The following is an 18,641-nucleotide window of genomic DNA, read 5'->3' as shown; positions in this document are numbered from 1 at the left end:
TAAAAACACGCAACATTGCACAGGTGTATTTTTTTTGGTTGGTTGGTTTTTTACTGTAACTTAACATTGGAAAGTCAAAATCATTAACTGAATAAGGACATCATTGTGAGACAGCGAGGGGCGGTGAAAAGAATGTAGTTGTTCAGTCTAAAAATCTGTTTCCTAATCTCAGCTGTGCCTTAAACCCCAGTGATCTTGGGCAAGTTCCATAGTGCCCCAGGGCCTATAGATACTTGTGGCAGTCCTCGCTAAATAAGACTCATGAATATAAAGTGAGGTACACGTAAGAGAAGGCAGTATTGCTTTGAGCTTTAAGATGTGCACCATTCTCAGCTGTGCTGCATTAGCAAACTCTTCTGTTTCCATGTACCTCAGTTTCCCCATCTTGTCAATGGGGATAATAACACTTATCTTTGTGAGTTTTTGAGGATTAATGGAAATGTGGTACATGTCAAGTTCTGGGTACTGTGTCTTAGAGAAATAAGAGCTCAATAATTGTTAGCATTGTACATTTACTGTAATTCCTCAAGGTGGCCAACCTTCAGTAAATGTTTTTTGAATACAAAGAATAAATATGGTCAGAGGTTCTATTGAATATTTATTAGATTCCTATTTAGGGCTATAGTTTGCTATAGTTCATAGATTTATACCAACTGAAATGATGAATAAGCCATAAGACAAGTAGCTATTTCTGCCTGAGAATATCAGACAAGCATACATGGAAATATTTGAGGCCACCCTATCAGATGCACAGCCAAAAAAAGAAAAAAAGAAAAATGTGGAGACACCACTCCATCAACAGATGGACAGGGTGGTAGAAGTATGACATCTATTTGGAGAACTATCAAAATTAAATGAAAGAACGTGTTAGTGAACAGAGTGCTACGAGGAGCAGAAGAAATAAGAAGTGAGGCTTAACTATTATTGTTAGGAATACAAATGTCCTGGTGTTAAATAAATTAGATTTTCTTTTTTTGGAGGAAGATTTCAGTAAATCTAAATGTAAAATAAAAGTTGCTAAGGAAATATATTTCTTCTCAGACTATCAATAATCATCTCTTTAATGTTTCAATCAGTCCTGGGCAGGTTTAGTCCCTCCTCTCTTACTTAACATGCATATTTATCTCTTCTAGATTCTAGATACAAAGTTCATGGAGGGCAGACCACCTTGTTCTGATAACATGATGAAAGAGAGCCTTTTTAAGAATATCAAACTGGCAGAGATATGTTAGATGAAGTAAATGGATTGGAAGGAAAAGGGGAGACCCCCAAGGAAACAACTTAATTAGCCTAGTGGTTAGGTGGCAAAGTCCCAGCAAATGTTGTGACCTCACTGGAAAAAAACAAAACAGACGGTATGTGTGTTGGGGAGGAAGTAAATGCCAAACAAGTTTAGTAGGAGCATACTTCTTTATTTTGTTTTTATGATTATTGCAATGCATGTGATGACTTGAAGTATTGGATGGTGTGTTTTACCATCTCTGATGGTGGTTATTATGGTAGCGGGGGGTAAGATTGCTGAATTTCTGGAAGAAAATATTTAAAGTTTAACATCTAAAATTGTTCTTAATGATTTTAACATGCCAGAAGTCTTTCAATAATTAAATAACAACATGTGTCTCTAATTTGGGGGGGAAAGTTGGTCCTGAGTATTCTCATAACTCATACTGTAATGCTAGAAAAATGGTCCCCTAGAAATAATACATTTCTGATGCATGTATGTTGACATCAAAACTAATCTCTAAAATCATTAAGAGAGTATAGCAAAGGACAGGGTCTTCTCTTGTCAAATAACTGTACATGATGTATAAATTTTAGTGAGAAGATATATTTTAGGAAACATATCTATTTATCCCCAGATGCCTTCCACCCTCTGAGTAGAGAACCCTGCTAGCACATTAACAATAGAATGTTAGAGATGGTTGCAATAGTTTAAATGTCAGTTTATCTGCATTTATCCAACTCTGTAATCTCTCCTGTGGATATATTAGGTTTGTTTGCATTTTAAAAATCTCATTACAAGTTTTTGAAAACAGGAAATTGCTTCTACTATAAGAGATCAATGTACTCTTGATGCTAGCATTTTCAACAATGGTTTATCAGTGCTGATGTAATGGAGATTAGGGGATACGAGAATGAGTTTGGGTTCTCTAATAGGCTTGGGAAAAAAGTCACTGAGCAGAAATACCACAATAATTATGAATTCTTAAACTTAATGATGCTTATTCAATTAGATCATTCAATTGCCCAAAGAAGCAAAACCCTCAAGTTCATACCTACTTTTGTTGTAAAATTGTATTTTTGAAGAGGAGGAGGAGAAAAAAGTGTTTGTAATATCAGGGTTAATAGATTTAATTCAGAGAAAATTGTATTATATTTTTCTCTGTAATTAGAAATGGGGAAAAAATCTCTTTGAGATTTGGCCCAAAACATAAGCCAAAGCATTTCAAACTGGAAATGATTCCAGAAATGTAAGCCTAGGATTTTTCATTTTATTTCATCTTGGTCAGAAACAGCATGAGATCAATTGGGTAAAATTTTACTTCTCATTAAACAGAACCTGTTAATATGTTCCAAAATAAATACCATGATGTGGCCAAGTTTGGTACAGATTGTTGTCTGCCTGAACCACTCAGGGTCACTTTAGTTCGCATGCATTGCCTAGATAACTATCCTAAATCCTTTACCTCCCTCTTTGAAAATTTTTATCTATTTCCTGGATTCCATGCTAAGCCCTAAAGCTCTAATTCAAGCTCTCTATTGCATTCTACCCAGAAGTTCCATAGGCAGCTCAAAAGTCATTTATTTAAAACCAACAAAGCATATACCTGTCTTTTTAATAAGAATATTGTTGTATTTTTAGCTTGATTTCTACAACTTTTCATTAGATTTAAATTTATTGGAATCTCTAATTATACACCTTCAAGTGACCCTCAAATGAATTTTCTTCAGAAATCTTTTTCCAAATTTGGACACCACCCCCCTCCATTTAGGTTTTCATTGACTTTCAGTACAATTACATAAGTTCTGAATGTCTAATTGTTACTCTTTGCCTTGAATCCTCCATTTTTCTGCCAAAGTGGTCTTGACAAATCCCATATGTTAATATGTTATCCCATCAGTAATTCAATCCCTAAAGTCCTTCAGTGATTCCTTTGGCCATCAGGATAAAATATCAAGCTCTTAGAATGACTGCCAGGCACTTCATGAACTGGTCCTCATTTTAAGCCGCCACATCTCCCATTTCCCCCCTACTTCAGACATACTTCTCATTTTGCAGAAAATTTTTTTGGTGGTAGTGGTGGTGGTTTTTTATTCTCTTTTTTATTTTTTGTAGTTACATTCTGTATACTTCAAGATATTTAACATTACCCTCAATACAACAAAATCTAAATTTCCTTATTTTTTTTCTTCTATAACTTTAGGTATATTAAGCAGCATTAAGAAAATAATAAAGTAAGACATTTGCATAAATGCCCCCCTATGCCATTATTTCTAATCTCTTCTTACTCTCATCTATGATCCAAAGCACTTCTTAAAGATGGTTGTAGTTAGAAAAAGGGTAAAACTGTAATTTTATCCAGCTAACATTTAACGTACATACATTTTACTCTAGGATATCCTTTGTGTAGTTAACATTCTGTTGCATTCTTATTCACATTTTGAAAGACCTAATTTCTCCTTTTTAACTCTAGGATATCCTTTCTGTAGTTAACACTCTGTTAAATTCTTATTCACATCTTAAGAGCCAATTTTTTTGTCTGTCCTATCCAATGAGAAGATTTCCTTGCTTGGGAATCATGGTACACAATTTCAACCCATCTCTCTCGGTAACTGATAGGAAAGTAGACAGAAAATCAGTTAGGATAGTTGACCCTTAAAAAATTTCAGTCTGAACTGTGTGGATCCACTTATACTCAGATGTTTTTCAATAAAATTTACACCGAGTGTGCCTTCATCTCCTGCATCCCCTTCTACCTCCTCTACCTCTTCTGCCTCTGTCATCTGTGAGACAGGAAGACCAACTCCTCCACTTCTTCAGCCTATTTAACACAAAGAAAATGAAGATGAAGACTTTTATGATACATTTCAACTTAATGAATAGTAGATACGTTTTTTCATCCTTATGATTTTTTAAATAACATTTTGTTTTATCTAGCTAACTTTATTCTATAAAATACACGTACCATACAAATAGGTGTTAATCAACTGTTTATGCTACCAGTAAGGCTTACGGTCAACAGCAGCTTATGCTATTAAGTTTTCGGAAAGTTAAACGTTACACAAAGATTTTTTGACTACACAGGAGATGGCACTTTTAACTCTCAAGGGTTGTTCAAGGATGAACTGTGTATGAAAGACTTAAACAACACTGTCAATCATCTTGACCCAATGAACTCTCCACTCAACAATAACAAAATATACATTATTTCTATGTGTGCACAGAATATTTGCCAAAATGCACCATATTCTGGGCTATAAAACAAATCTCAATACACTTCAGAAAACTGAAATCCCAGAAAATCAAGCCCTCTGACCACAATGGAGTTAAATTAGAATTCAATAACTAAAAAGTATCTGGAAAATCCCTGAAATATTTGGAAATTAAACAACACTTCCTAAATACCTCATGGGACAAAGGACAAAGTAAAATGAGAAATGTCCGTACCAGATAAAAATAAAAATAAAAGTAAACCAGATAAAAACATAACATTATCAGAATTTTCAGAGTAGAGCAAAAGCGGTGCACAGAGGAAAATGCATAGCATTAAATACTTATGGTAGAATAGATGAAAGGGTCAATTAATAATTTAAGAATTCAACTTTAAAAATTTAAGACAAAGGGGAAAATCAGGCAAAAGAGCTAATTAAATCCAGTAAGCTGAAGGAAAAGAAGTACAATAAACACAAGAAAGAATAAGAAGACAATAACTGCAACAATTAATGAAATAAAAACAGTAGAGACAACAAAGAAAATCAGTGAAGCCAAAGCTGGATAACTGAAAAGTCTATCTGTTTTTTTCTCTATTATTCTGTTTCCTTGTTCCCACCTGACAAAACCTACCATTCTGCCATTATCTAGTGGGAGCTCTTATTCTAACTGCCCTGATTCATGAATCACAAACAAAAGCCTGTTAGATCTATAAATTTGTAGTACCCTCCCTACAGAAGAGCACAAGGGAGTTTCTTGGAACAGTGAAAATATTCTGTATCATGATTTTGGTGTGACAACACTGTATTGTACATTTGTTAAAACACATCAAATTATACAATTAAAATTGGTGAATTTGTTGCACATAAATTATAGGTCAAAATATTATTTTAAGGGTTATAAATTTTCAAAAGAAAATTAACTAATTAAACGATCAATATGCTACAGGGTAATATTAAGATAGTATTGGGAGGGAGACATTTACTTGTTAATTTTGCCTCACTTGTTTTAGACAATTTGGGTCTAAAAATATGTATATAGGTGACATAGATGAAAAGAAATGTACAGGCTGTTTTATTAGTGAAAGTGTTTTTACTTTTAATATGAATATTTATTTTAATGAATAGTATTCATTTAAATGCTGCTATTCTCCAACTTACCCAGCTAATAGAATTTCTAAGCTGTTGTATCATTCTACCTCCATCATATGAACAGTAGTTCTACAGATAAGAATATAAATTATATTCTTACATAAGACATAGATGTAGTACAAAATGGTAACTTCTGTAAGGGACTATGTTTCACACCATTTCAGATTAGGAACTAGGTATTCCCCAGGCTATGGTGAAATATTTTATTGGTTGTTACAGCCAGTGCAATAGATCCTAACTTATCTTTCATCTGACCTTAAATATAAATGAAAAACAATAAATTTATTTCAAGGTTGCACTGAGAATAAGCAAGGCCAATTGAAATTGAGACTTTAAGCCTCTTCCAATTTATATTCTGAGCCAAGCTACAGTAAGAAAAGAAAAGAATTAGACTTAACTTTTCTGTTGTCAAATTATATTTTAATATTGGAAGCTGTGATTATATTCTTTTTCTTGTTTGTATGTTAGGGGAAAAAAGAAAAAGAACAGCATTCAGCATGAATAAAGGACTAACCATTATTAATGAATATCGATGAATGCTTTAATGTAGCAAATCGTAAGCATATGGAAATACTGGCACTGATTAATATTTCACATGAAGTTGAATTATTTCTTTATTGAAAAAAGTTTTCAAGCATCTTTTCTTATGGGGGTAATATGAAAAACATAGGCATGTATCTTTTCCAAATACTCTTTTAAAGATCATGGGATTAGAGTACAACTCTAAGATCTTAAAATTAAAAGCAGGAAATAATCAAACTTGGAATAAGGTATGACTTTAAATGAATATCAAGTAAATGGCATAGATACATAGCTATAGAATTAACTTGAAGAGCAACACATTGAAAATCAGCCAAAGTCTCAGCCCACAGGATTTGAGAAAGATTGCTGTGTAATATACTGTCGGGTTTGTTTATTAGACAAGGCTTGGATAGGAAACTTCTTTTGTTGCATTTGCTCCCAGTGAAATTTGAATCCGAAAAATCCACGACACAAGTGTTCCATTTCATTACTGTGTATTGATTACTCATGTGTATCCTTCTAAGAAACCAGAGAAACATGGCTGTTACAAATCCTCTTACTTCACACTGATACTCTAGTTTAAAAAGTGAAGTGGTAAAACACAATTAAAAGACTGTTAAAAATCATTCTGAATTTTAATTTCCATAATGAGGAAGGTAAACTTAAGGTAGCCAAGCAAGAAAGGAGAATTATTTCTGTGCCAGCCATCTCTGGTTCTTGCCTACCAGGCTCACAACCATTTGAATGGTAGTAACAACGGATCCAGTGGAAAGAAAATACGTTTAGGACTTACATGAGGGTAAAACCATCTTGAAACAAGTCAACTTATCTACAGAAATGGAAAGCCTACAATAACAAGAGTAGTTGTCAAGATTTTTATGTAGTGCTATTTACTTCCATGTTTTTCTTATGTAATTTTTTTAGCCTCTTTCTCCCAAGGTAACAGTGAACCTTTCAAGTCTCCCATCTGATACTAGGCAACATACTTTAAGTCACAAGTTACGACATTGCACGCATCTTCACAGCCAGCTTCCCTTGGAAATGGTAAGTTGGAATACTGATTACTTGACCACTTTCTAGGAACTCTACGTCTTCCTTCTCTAATTGGAAGCTGTGTTGACTTCGGTTCAATAATTTAACTTCCATAATTTGACTTTGGAAAATTGGGTTTATGTGACTCTCAATGTCTTTCCAAATTTAAATATATCATTTTATTAAGTACATCAAGCAATACAGTGTGAATGTATTAAAAATAAGTTTTGTCACTTTGGGAGGCCAACCAAACCAAGAGGAGATGCCAGGATGCTGCCTGGTGCTAGGTGCACGTGGGGCCAGGAAACCAGATACCCCTGGTGTTCCTTAGCTCTTCTCTCTCACTATAGACCAGCTTTGTCCAAAGGGACAATGTAAAGAAAAAGAGAATCCACACTCTAAGCTCATTTCCAACGAAGATATTTATTACATTTATTAGATTATGAATTACAAAATTTCTCCCAGTCTTCTGAGCCTCTAGCAAATGTCTGTTATGATCCTCAAATTGCCCCTTTGCTTATATTATGAGCCTTGCCTGAGAAACATGCAACTTGATGGCTCAGCAGCAAATAACAAGCTTGTATAACTTTTATACAAACTCTAAATACCAAATTTTGGTAATGGCACTATCACTTGATTAGTATTTACTATCCACTGTAGCATATTTGAATTTAGATATCAGAATACCTAGTCATGTGATGTACACATATAAAGGGTAGTCACACACACATGCAAATGATAAATACATACATACATGTGTGTATACACACATATATACACAAAATGAAAATTTATGCGGTTGCTGACCCCACACTCCTTTTCTAGCAACTGTGGCCCCATCAGCACCATCGCCACAGGAGTAAGCATTTTATTCAAAGTGACCCTTTCCACTGACAAGAGGTGATTATCAGATGAGGAAAAGGTTAATTATTGTGACCTGGGAATTTTAAAACTTGCAGGAGCATTGACTCAATCTCTTTCTAATGGCTGAATTTCTAAACTGGAAACTCGGAACATACCAGGCATGTTTCATGACCAGGAAGTGTATTATGCATTGACTCAATATCCTTTCTCTCTTCCAGTCTTCTTCTAGAGTGCTTTCTTGCACTGCTGAAGCTGAAGGGCTAAAACCACCTAAAACTACCTCTTCCAGACTTCCTTTCAGTGAGAGTCCTAGGTGGACTCTGGACTCTACCAATTAAGTGCACATGGATGAGACATGAATTCAAAACTGAATTTCCAGCGAAAGGCAGAGGTTTTACTAGTGTAGAGTGGAGCAGAGGCAGAAAGTTTAGCAATGAACAGCAGCAGTGGTGACTTCCAGTTTCACTGGCAATTTTCAGTTAGGTTAGAGGCAGCAGTGTTCTTGGCTATGTAGTACTGCAATGAGCCTTTAGAAATTGTTCCTGGAAATTCAGCCTAGGTTCTATTTTTTTTTAGCTTTCCCAATAATTCATAATCTAATAAATGTAATAAATATCTTTCTGTTGAAATGAGCTAGAGTGGATTCTTTTCTTACATTGTCCTTTGGACAAAGCTGGTCTATAGTGAGAGAGAAGAGCTAAGGAACACCAGGGGTATCTGGTTTCCTGGCCCCACGTGCACCTAGCACCAGGCAGCATCCTGGCATCTCCTCTTGGTTTGGTTGTGAAACACTTTTCTGGACTTTACCAGCCAATAAGTTTTACTTGCCGCTCTTAAATTTGTTTGAATTTGTTTCCTATCCTTTTTCTGACAAGAATTGTACTGATATACTATGTTTCTCCTATCCCATATCACACCCTGTCATAAGGAGAAATATGTATACCTTAATATCTATCCTTTGCATATCAAGCCTATTTCATGACTAAAACTTACTGACTGAAGCAGTTTTTATTGTTGATGCCTCTATAAATACATAAACTAAAATATTTTGTTTCTTTTCTCATATATATATCTAGAAAATATGTAATATATAATTATATACATATTATATAAAAAATAAATATTATAAATATGTATTTAAATAAATATTAATATTTATTATAAATATATATTATATCACATGTTATATATTATGTAATATATATTATATAATATATATAAATTCATCGATTATATATATAGATGAATTAACTGCGATTGGCTCAACAAACATTTTAAATGAGAAATTCTCTGAAATGTTTTCAACTTTTTTGAAGAAATCCCAATCATTTTTTGATTCCATTTAGCCATACTCAAGGATAATCCTGATAATTACATGATTATTTTGCAAGTGGAAATGTCAACAATGAAAGATTAAGCATATTTTGCAGAGGCCAGCAAAGATTCCCTTTCTTTGATGAAGAAAATTAGCCACCTCAAATTGATAATAGCAGTCAAACAGATCCAGACATAACTTTAATACCTTAGAGGCCTATTAAATATTTGAAGATAATTTAACTACTGATTCATCCACTAACCTTTTAAAAAGTCCTTCCTCCCATTTCCTTGGGAAAGGTGCAAAAATTTCTCCAAGGACAAACAACTGAAGGAAAGAAGGCACCTACTCTAGGAAAACCATTTAACACATCCAGGGACCAGCTACAGTCTTGACCTCATTTAAATGAGCTTGGACTTGGCATGAGGCAAAAAACAGTTTGAACAAAAAATAAATAAATAATCTGCTAACGATCACATGCCTTAACTCACAATCTGGCAATAAATCACTTCTATTGGAATGAGAAGGAGGAGGTTCAGCAGCACTACTTAAATCAAACTCCATTTTTTTGTGGTTATTTTTACTTCGGTCATAGGATTTAACCTTTACATGCAACATAAATGGAAAGCATTTTTCCAGTTTAAATTTGGACATGAAAAATTAAAGTGAATAAGAGATTGTTTATCTTCTCCAGCATGTGATGGTAGCATTTATAATTTCATATAACAATAGATATCTCTTGCTTGGTGAATCTCTGCCTGGAATAAATCAAATTTGTCATGTCTATTTTGCAATTTTGCATTTTGTTTGTCTTGTGCTGTTACTAATGTGCCAGGTTTAAAAATCTCAGTGACGCTGTATCAGAGCCATGAATTCCTGAGAAAGACAGAGATATTACTTGATCTCTCTACATTCTATTTCCTCTCTTTATTTTCTGTTTCATTTTCTTGTTGATTTTTTAAACTATGGAGACTTCATGATGTGAGTGACACCATCAAAAAGATTTAACAGTTTTGAGTTAGGATGTATCCTACATTTGAACAGAGGGAAGACTGTCTATCTGGGGCAATCTGATAAATGTTATAAAAGAGTCCTTCCTTTCATAATATATCTCTCTCCCAGGCCTCGTACATTTCTACCAATCACGATTTAATCTATGGTATTGTCTTCAAGTCTCTAGGAGTTCTCTTTTGAATAACAAATATTCCCAGGAGACAATTTTTTAAAATGAGAAAACAAACACAATCCTAAGTCATTAATACATTTATGTGAGCTAATTAATTAGAGATGCAGTAACATATGTTTTCTTGCAAGTTTCTTAGAGAAAGAAACAAGTGATAATTAGGTTATGACAGGGAACAAAAAAGATGTTTAAAGCTGGAGTATGAGGCACTACTTTTTGGTGCTTACTAAAGGTCAGGCTCAGCATGTGGACCCTGGTGGCAGGCAGGAGGGAGGATTAAAAGGATAATAAAAGACGAGAGAGAGAGAGAGAGAAACACACACAGATAGAGACAGAGATGGAAAGAGAAAGAGAGATGTCTCATTCAAACAATCTCCTGTTATTCTTACATATTTATTCTAAGTGCCTCTGGGAAAATTTTTGGTATTAATTACCAGTTTACTAAATCCCAGTCTGACCACCTTTAAGCAAATTTTTATCTGAATGTAGTAATGTCCCAGTGTGCATTTTTAATTCAAAGTTCAGTATTTTTAAGTGAAAAATATATGATAGGAATAAAGCTATAAAATAGCTTGTTTAACTGGGGTTAATATATACAAAAATTGTTGATAGCAATGAGATGAAATTTATATATATATTATATATATACATACATACATACACACACACACACACACACACACACCCCAGAAGTGTTTTGGACTTAGGATCTTTTCAGATGTTTTAATATTTGCATATATATAATTAGATATCTTGGGAATGGAAAGCCAAGTCTAAATATGGAATGTTTTTGTTTTATATATGCCTTTTGCAGATTGCCTGAAGATAATTTCATGCAATATTTTTAACAATTTTGTGCAGGAAACAAAGTGTTGACAGCATTCTGACTGTGACCATGTCTTTGTCCAGTTTGTGTTGCTGCATAGGAATACCTCAGGCAAGGTAACTTATGAAGAAATGAGATTGGTTTGGCTCATGGTTCTGCAGACTGTACAAGAGGCATGGCACCAGCATCTACATCTGGTGAGGGTCTCAGTCTGCTTCCTCTCATGGTAGAAGGCAAAGGGGAGCCAGCATGTGCAGAGGCCACATGGCACGAAAAGAAGCAACAGAAATGGGGGAGATGCTGGGTTCTTTTTAACAACCAGATCTAGAGAGAACTAAGAAGTGAGAACTCACCAACCTCCAAAGAACGACATTAATTTTTTCATTAGGGTTCCAGATCTACGACCCCAACACATCCCATTAGGCCCCACTTCCAATAAGGGATCAATTTCAACTTGAAGTTTAGTGGGGACAAACACCCAAACCATAGCAGCCCATTACATGAAGTCAGGTATGGAATTTTCCACTTGAGGCCTCCTGTCAGTGCTCAAAAAGTTCAGGATCTTGGAGCATTTCAGATTTCAGTTTTTTAGATTAGGAATCCTCAACTTGTATATTTAAACAGCTATTTTAGGGAAAGACTATTAGCTTAGAAATATTATCCTGATCCCAAAATTGTAAACAGAGCTTTGGTATTGCAAGATGAAAGTGAACCACAGAATTTCACTACTCAGATTCGTAATGGCTTCTCTAAACATTTCTAGTTTTGGAGACAAAGGAAAATGGGACCACAGATTAAAAAGTATTCCAAAATTTTAAAAGATTTTAAACATGTATTAATAGAAAAAAACATTTAAAACATTTAAAATTATTTTTATAAGACTAGAAGTAAACATGCCTAAAAGTATTATTTATATATAAATACAACAACCCTCTATAGTGATAGTATTAGTAAGTATTTACAAGTGTTGTCAATAATTATTTGAAACCTATGAAGATTTAGCCAAAACCACAAAATAATTATTGAGTTATACAACACCAAAAAAGTATTGGTTAAAGCTTATTTACTTAAATATAAATACACTGCCCCTTTCCCATTGGCCATTGGGACTGGAACTAGACCTTGTTAAAAAAAAGAAAGGAAAAACATAATGCTACGTAGCCAGTTAAGATTTTGCTTAAGGGTGGATCCCATTCCCCTGAGTTCTGTAGATTATCTATCTGTTATCACAAGAGGTATGAAATCCAGAAGTAAACCAAGGCACGAGGAAGCAGACCTGTAAGTTTCTTAGCTACAGGAACTTGGCTGTTATGTGGTCTAGTCTCTTCTTCCACATTTAGGAGACCACGTTTACACAGCTGCATTGGGACTGGCTATACTAGAGAATCCTCAGCTTGGTTCTCAGCTGTTGGTCCCCTGGCAACAAGGAGGAAGAAGAGTTCCACAGGAGCTTTGTGAGAAATGTATTATCACATATCTTCTACTCCATTTAATTAATAATCTTCTGGCTCTAAATATTATATCTGAAATGATAGTGGTATTAAAATGGATAACAAAAGTGTCACATTGTTATATATTTTTTCTATTTTTATCAGTTTACTAAGTGTTGTTATACGTCTCTCATTTCTCTCATTAAGAAACAGCCCTGCACCTTATGTTGTATCAGTTAAAAAACTGTAGTTGGCAAGTAAAAGAAAATTCAACTTAAACTAGTATTGCGGTGGGAAAATGTTGGTTCATCAAAGTGAAAAGTCTAATTTCTTTCAGGTATGGTTTAATCCAGAGATTCAGATGACATTCAACACTCACTACTACTTCCCACTGGCTTCGTTTTCAGACTCATCCTCCCATATCCTAGTTGATTTTGAATGAATAATTTGCCCCTCTTAATATGTAGTTTTATGCCTGAGACATACTTCTATCCCTTAAGGCCAGAGGCACTGTGGTGTATTAATTGAGTCATATTTGGTAGTATACGAACCAAAATATTCTACCCTGAAGGTCAGTTTGAACCCCACTTAAACCACAGGGACGAGAGGAAGTTATGGCTCCTAGAATTCTAGATGCTGATTCCAAAGAAGAAAGACATAGTGGCCAAAATACTCTTTCTTGCAAAGAAGTATAAGCATATATTTGGTCCATTGTTTGAAGACAAAAGGTAACGCATCCCCCCAAATTAGAAATAAGCTTGCTTTTTAATAATAAAAGAGGATACAATTTATTGAGTGTTTAACTGATGTCAGAAACTGAGCTATGTGCTTTATTTGCATAATTTCTTTCAACTTTTATAACAGCTCATATGAAATAGTCATTGCTACTATACCCGTTTAATAGCAAGGAAACTGAGGCTTAGAATGTTGAACCAATTGCTTAAGATCAATAAATAAAAGAGCCAAGTACTGGAGAAGTGGAGTCAAGATTTGAACTCAAATAGTCAAATAGAGGAACATGTACTTAAAACACAACTCTATCAGCACAGAGTCTTCCAGAGCCTGTGTACACAAAAGCTCCTTTAGTAAGCCAGGCTCTCCTTCCTTGTTGAAGATATGGTCATCAACCTAAAAAAATTAGAGATTACTTAAAAGAACTCTTGGAGAGTATGCCAATGTGGAATAAGATTACTGCAGAGCAAACACATACATGGCCATTCATTAATGGAGTCTACCCTCTTAGCTAACTGGCCTTGAGAACTCAGTCCCATGGAAAGACAATCTCTACTGTTAAGTGGACAAGTTAGAGTATTCTTTCCTGACACTGTTAACTTTTCAATTCATTGAACTCTTTGTTCTGATTAAGCTGATATCCTCTAAAGAAACTTCTGATAATGATTTAATTTTCTGTAGGTTCACTAATGATTTAGTAAAAACTAATGATTTGGTTTCCTGTAAGGAGAAAATAAGCTAGCATGGGATTTTGAATGTTCCAAATTCTAAATGGTTATCTCCTTCTCTGTATGATTAAAGGGTTATCTGCATTGGTACCTCACTCTCAGTAAAGCCACTGTTCACATCTTCACTTTTCTGAGCCTGTAAGGCAAGTTTCTAGGCTGGGCAAATTCACCCAAGGAATCTTCGGAAGCTGCCTGCTGGCCATTTTCTTCTGAACCAACCTCTCTGCATTGCTATGTATAGTTTTGTAATGCTATTACTACATTTAATATTATTTAATTTTAATGGATCTGGAAAATAAAGCTTAGTGAGATAAATAGACTCAACTAATTTAAAAGGCTAATAAGATACAGAGACAGAGTGAAAGCTCCAGTTTCAGCCTCTAATTTGTTGGAATTTCCACTATACCATAATGCCTGTGATATGTCTTTTTTCTTTCATACATTTTCAATGCTTAAAAGTATAATTTCTAGAAAATGTAACAGTATATCCACTAAAATTCATGATGATTAGTCTAAGTAGTCAATCTGAAAATATAGCCTTTCTTAGAAGATTGCCATAACCATTTTTAAAAAACATTAATAGATTTTACTTTACAGAGCAGTTTTAGGTTTACAGAAAAATTCAGTAGAAAGTAGAGAGTTCCCACATGTACCCTCTCTCTCACCATCCCCTACCCTTTGTACTCACCCATTTTCCCCTATTATTATCTTTTATTTGTGTGCTATTTACATATTGAAGTGTTCAATTGTATTGATATAGCAGTGTTTATCTATTCACATTTACAATTGGTGAACCAAAAATGATGTATTATTGTTAACTAAAGTCCATAGTTTACACTAGGCTTAATTATTGGTGTTGCACATTCTGTGGATTTTGTCAAATGCCTAATGTCATGTATCTGCAATTACGGTATTATGCAAAATAGTTTCACTTACCTAAAAATCCTCTGGGTTTCCCCTGTTCATTCTTCTCCCCTCCCACCTGAACCCTAATGACCATGGATCTTTTTACTGTCTTTATAGTTCTGCCTTTGTTAGAATGCCTTATAGTCAGAATTGTCTAGTATGTAGCCCTTTCAGACTGGCCCTTTTCACCTATCAATGTGCATTTAAGGCTGTTCCATGTCTTTTTGTGGCTTTATCAAGAAATCATGGCTGATTTCTTTTTCAGTTTTTGTTAATTCTTCATTTATTTTAATTGACAACAATTAAACAATTGTTTGTTTAATTAACAATTATCTCTGTATCATGGACAACATGACATTTTGAAATATGCATACATTGTGGAATAGTTGAGCTAATCAACATATGCATCACTTCACATATTTATCTTTTTTTGTGATTAAAACTTAAAGTTTATTCTCTTAGCAATTTGCAAGAATACAATACATTGTCATTAACTATAGTCACCAGATTATGCAATAGATATCTTCAACCTATTCCTCCTAACTGAAATTTTGTATCCTTTGCCTAACATCTCTCCAGCAGTCCTGCCTCCTCTCCCCCAGCACCTGCTAACCACCATTCTACTTTCTGATTCTATGAGTTCAACTTTATGTTAGATTTCACACATGAGTGAGAGCATGCAGTATTTGTCTTGCTGGGCCTATCACTGAATAGTGTTCAATTATATGGATATACCAGTGTTTATCTATTTACATATTGAAGGACACCTTGGTTGCTTCCAATTTGGGGCAATTATGAATAACAGTGTTATAATCCTTTATGTACAAGTTTTTACATGACATAAGTTTTCAACATAGTCTAATCTTATAGTACAAAAATCATGCTCCTTGGTGTGGGTAAATACCTAGGAACATAATTTTTGTCTTGTAAGGCTGTGTTTACCTTTGGAAGAAACTGCAAAACTGTCTTTCAAAGTGGCTATATCATGTTTCATTCCCACCAGTAATAAATGAGAGTTCCTTTTGCTCCACATACTTGTCAGCATTTGGTGTTGTCGGTTTTGGGTTTTAGCTGATCTAATAGGTGTGCGGGGATATCTTGTTGTTGCTTTAATTGGTAGTTCCCTAATAACATATAATATTGATCATCCTTTCATATGGTTGTTTGCCATCTCCATAACTCTTTCAGGGAGGTCTCTTTGGAGATCTTTTGCTCACTTTTAATTGGTTTGTTTGCTTTCTATTTGTTGTTGTTGCTGTTGTTGTTTTTGAGACAGAGAGTTGCTCTGTCACCCAGGCTGGAGTGCAGTGGCACAATCTCAGCGCACTGCAACCTTCACCTCCAGGGTTCAAAGAATTCTTCTGACTTAGTCTCCTGAAGAGTTGGGACTACAAGCATGCACCATCATGCCCAGATAATTTTATTTTTAATTTTTTTCAGCGGAGTCGCGGTTTTGCCATGTTGGTTAGGCTGGTTGTTTGCTTTCTTTATATTGAGTTTTAAGAATTCTTTATATATTTTGGATACAAGTTCTTTACTAGATATGTTTTTTTGCAAATATTTTCTCCTAGTCTGTGGCTTGTCTTTACATTTTCTTAAACATATATTTCACAGAGCAGATTTATATTTTAGTGAAGTCCAACTCATAATTCTTTTCCTTCATTGATTGCGCTTTGAAAATGCTTTACCAAGCTAGGGTGACCTAGATTTTCTCTTATGCTATCTTCTAGGAGTTTTATACTTTTGTGTTTTACACTTAGGTCTATGACCCTTCTGGAGTTAGTTTTTATGACAGATGTAAGATCAACATCTAAATTCATTTTTGTAATGTGTGGATATCCATTTGTTGTAGCACCATTTGTTGAAAGAATACCCTTTCTCAATAGAGTTGTCTTTGCTTCTTTGTCAAAGATGAGTGGACTAGAAATGATTGCATTTTTGACAAGAAACAGTCCAGGTGTTTTGTCATGCCACTGTGTGAATAATTATCTGTCTGAATGTACTGTGCATTGTGATATTATCACTGAGAACACTTATGTGAAGTTAATGCAAGCTACCGAAATAATTTAAATGTTAAAACATGCTTCAGTAGAACAATGACTCTGACACAACCATACTGGTCAATTCTTATTAAAATGAGCAATATCTTGTCCTTGTCCATGTACAGATAGCATGCCCTATCCCCTTATTACTTCTTCACTGTTCCACATTTGTGTGTAAGATACATAGTAGCAGAATAGATTTTGACTGTGGATATTATTCACATGATGCTACTTTGACTATTCACAATACTAATAAACACTTAGAAGCCTGGTTAATAACATTAAAGGTATTTCCTTGGACAATGAGAAGGTCACAAGGTTATTTGGGTAGAATATGAGAGAAGAGAGCTACAGCAAGTAATCAAACCAGGGCGTTGTTAGTGTTTCTTCTCCTTCTCCCTTTCCCTTCCTGAGTCATTTTATTTCATTTGCATAACTAGTTCACGATAAAGTAAATCCTGAGTCCTCAAGACATTAGCATTGCAGCATTGATCAAGCTGTGTAAATCAGAATCCAGTAATTAAAATGCAGATAGACAGAAGTAGATGTTATAAATTGCAGCTTCGCAAACTCAATATTATTTTAAGACTAATGGGTTAGCACCTGGAAGGACAGGTGGCAGATGAGAATGAAGAGATAGGCGTTGCCCCACGCTGTTGGGGTTCATGTCTAATATCCTTCCTTTCCTTTTGAAAAACACTCTTGCCTTTCTATGAAATTTTCACTCTAATAAAATTGAACCCACTGGCCCATTATAATCCTTTGCTTGTGTTATTTTCTTAACTTTTTAGCAACAATCCTTCTAACAATGATTTGTCCTCAGGACTGGGTACATAATTCACTCGGTCCAGCGCAAAAGAAAATGCAAGCCTCCTTGTACAAGTATTATTAAGAATTCAAGATGGCAATAATAAAGTATTAATCTAAGCATAGGGCCTAAGTATCAGGCATTGTACAACTGCATGACCCCTATCTGTCCTAAACAGTTTAGATTGTATCATTCATATTCTTTCTACCTCAGTCAACACTAGTATCTCATTTCTCTGAAGTTTCCTGGCATTTTGTTACAGTAGACTTCTTGCTTTCATAAATTCTTCTACCTCTGTCTACCCCTGAACCCCCTAAAATACGATTTTGCCAGTAGTCAAAATTGGGAATTTTAGGAGTTTGTGATTTTCCTATTAAAAATGGATGCTTTGTAACCTTTTAAATGGTCAGATTTTAACACTTGGGTGACTATGGTATCATTATTACCCTATTTACAAAAAGAGGAATGCTTCAGTCAATTACGGGTCTGATTTTTAAAGTCTATATGTCTGATATTTAATTAAGTCATTTTAGCTAAAGCAGACCCCCAGCAGAGGGCAGTCACTTTATGGAGAACAGCCAGACTGTTTTCTACAAGAGTCTCCAACCCTTGTACTCTTAACTGGGCAGGGCCTCTTGACCTGGGTCTCCAGCCACCACTGACCTGGGCT

General features: G+C 34.7%; 1 long non-coding RNA gene across 1 annotated transcript in view; it reads right to left on the bottom strand.

Moving 5' to 3' along the window:
• The window catches only part of LOC108586520, a 63,855-nt gene extending 47,309 nt beyond the window's left edge, over nucleotides 1-16,546 (bottom strand). The window contains exons 1-2 of the long non-coding RNA XR_001903934.3: nucleotides 12,602-16,546; nucleotides 3,988-4,043 (exon numbers count right to left, since the gene is read on the bottom strand). This is a non-coding gene — a long non-coding RNA (uncharacterized LOC108586520). The remainder of the gene's footprint in view (nucleotides 1-3,987; nucleotides 4,044-12,601) is intronic.
• Nucleotides 16,547-18,641: the final 2,095 nt, after the last annotated feature.

This window comes from Papio anubis, chromosome 5 (genome assembly GCF_008728515.1).
Source record: "Papio anubis isolate 15944 chromosome 5, Panubis1.0, whole genome shotgun sequence".
Classification (NCBI taxonomy): domain Eukaryota; kingdom Metazoa; phylum Chordata; class Mammalia; order Primates; family Cercopithecidae; genus Papio; species Papio anubis.
Note: the sequence above shows the minus strand (reverse complement) of the source record. Positions and strands in the feature narration are given on the sequence as shown.